This window comes from Alexandromys fortis, unplaced genomic scaffold (genome assembly GCF_014885135.2).
Source record: "Alexandromys fortis isolate MF-2015 unplaced genomic scaffold, M_Fortis_MF-2015_v1.1 scaffold_206, whole genome shotgun sequence".
Classification (NCBI taxonomy): domain Eukaryota; kingdom Metazoa; phylum Chordata; class Mammalia; order Rodentia; family Cricetidae; genus Alexandromys; species Alexandromys fortis.
The window spans coordinates 2,033,690-2,036,218 of NW_026068097.1; the positions used below are offsets into that span (position 1 = coordinate 2,033,690).

The window sequence follows — 2,529 nt, forward strand, 5'->3', positions numbered from 1 at the left end:
GTTATTGGCCTTATCTTATGCTTGTCCCACTAGCTCTTATAACATATATTAACCTGTTTCTCTTCATCTATGTTTTGCCTCAGGGCTTTTTACCTTTCTTTTATTCTGTATGTCCTACTTTTCCTGCTTCTTCCCTGTGTGGCTGGCTGGAGGCTGCCTGACTGGCTGGCCCCGACTCTTTCTCCCTCATTTTCTCTTCTCTCTCAAGCCTAGACTCCTCCTCCTACTTATTCTCTCTGCCCGCCAGCCCCACCTGTCCCTCTACTGTCTAGCTGTTGGCCATTCAGCTTTTTATTAGATAATCATGTGCCTTAGGCGGGGAAGGTGAAACAGCAACACATTTTACATAATTAAACAAATGCAGTATAAACGAATGAAACGCATCTTTGCCTTGTTAAACAATTACTCTGCAACATAAACTAATATAACCCATCTTTACCTAGTTAAACATTCTATTCCACAACAAATGCCAACAAAGGTTATACTCAGTCTGTCTGCTCTCTTGTTTGCTGTGATCTGGCAAATTCGGTTCACTTTTCTGCTGCTATGGCTGCTATATTTGTTTACTCCAGGCCCAGAAACATGAACCCAGGTGATTATGGACTGATTCTCTGAAAGTGGGAGCCAAAATATATCTTTCCTTCTTTTGCGTTTGACTGATATTTTTGGTCATGGAAACAAAAATCTAATTAATAGTACACAAACCATTATACAAAGTCTCGCAATATGTTATCTTTCAGGAAGAGACCCAGGAAAGCCAACAGTGAGCTCCAAAGCCTTGAGAGTCAGAGAATTGGTTCCAGGTTGTGATCTGAAGGTTTGAGAACCAGAAGTTCTGGGGGCAAAGGTTGCACCTACTCAAGCAACCACGAAGCGTAAATTAAACAAACATGTCTTTATATTTTTATTCTGTGGGGGCTCTCCGTAGACCAGATGATATCTTCTGGTATTCATTCAGTCCACAAACCCCAATACTAATTATTTCCAAACTTCTCCCCACTCCCACAGACACAGGATTGGGAGAGAGGGAAAGGGAGATGAAGGGGGTTGGAGGGAGGGGGGAGAGGGAGAGAGAAAGGGAAAGAGGGAGGAGAGAGAGAGAGAGAGAGAGAGAGAGAGAGAGAGAGAGAGAGAGAGAGAGAGAGAGAGACCAAACCAGATATCTGGGTGATCATGATTGATTTGTTATGGGGCAGTGAGAAAGCTCAGCCGGTAAAGTCACTTAACGTCAAGCCTGATGACCCAAGTTCAATCTCCATGGCTAAAATGGACAAGGAGAGAAGTGAGTCCCATAAGCTCTCTTGTGACTTCCACATACATGGCATCATGTGATGTTTGCACAAACACATATATAATAAATATAAAGAAATTTTAAAGCTTGTATTTTTCTTTTGTGTGTGTGCACATTTGCAATTAGGTACAAATGCATGTCTGTGCCTATGTGTTTGGATGCCAGAAGGTGACAATTGGTATCTTCTTGAATTATTACCCACCTTACTTTTTTTTTCCAATTCCAAAGTCTTTATTGTTTTAGAAAAGAAGATCCATTCTCTGGAATGAAGAGTTGTGCCCAGGGATCCATCAGTAATGCTGAGAACTATCCATCTCTACTCATATACCCAGTCATGAGCACAAGACTTGTAGTCAACCAGTTCTTCAGGCTTAAACCATAGACTGATCTCTTTCTCTGCACTTTGCACTGAATCACTGCCATGAATGATGTTCCTACCAACTTGAATGCAAAAATCCCTTCGAATGGTGCCTGGCTGAGAATCAGCTGGATTGGTCTCTCCCAGCATCATTCGGCCTGTCCTCACCACATTGAGCCCCTCCCAGACCATGGCTACCACAGGCCCCTAGTTCATGTACTTCACCAGCCCTGGGAAGAAAGGACGGTCTTTCAGGTCAATGTAGTGCTGCTTCAGGTGTTCCTCAGAAGCCCGAAGGAACTTCATGGCCACCAGGTGGAAGCCCTTCTGCTTGAAGCGCTTGATGATCTCGCCCACCAGGCTTCACTGCACGCCATCTGGCTTGATGGCAATGAAGGTACGCTCGAGGTTGGCCATGGTCTGAAAGTTAGTTGACTGGATGGCTGGTGTGGGCCATGAGCGATGGCCAAGAGCCCCCACCTTACTTTTGTGAAACAAAGTCTTTTACTGAATCTGGGGCTTGCTGGTTCAATTAGACTGGCTGGCTGGTGAGCCCCAGTATCTGTCTGTTTCTGTCTCCTCGGTGCTGTGATTATGGACATGTGTTACCATGCCTGGCTTATTATGTGGGGGGCTGCAGTTGTAAAGTCAGGTCCTCATGCATGCATGGCAAAGAGTTTACTGACTGAGCCATCTCTCAATCCCCCAAACTGGCCTTTACAATCAGTATTATCCTTTATGGATGAATGTAAAGTATGTGTCCCAGTAATTTACTTTATTGCTTAGTAGTAAGTCATGATATTTTTAAAACACTGATTGCTTAACCCATTGTTCATTCCCACTAAAGATTATCTTACAATGTTGATTTCAGCATTTTGGC

At 43.8% G+C, this 2,529-nt stretch overlaps 1 pseudogene; it reads right to left on the reverse strand.

The window, feature by feature from the left end:
* Window positions 1-1,529: 1,529 nt before the first annotated feature.
* LOC126489402 (nucleoside diphosphate kinase B-like) lies at window positions 1,530-2,077 on the reverse strand (annotated as a pseudogene).
* Window positions 2,078-2,529: the final 452 nt, after the last annotated feature.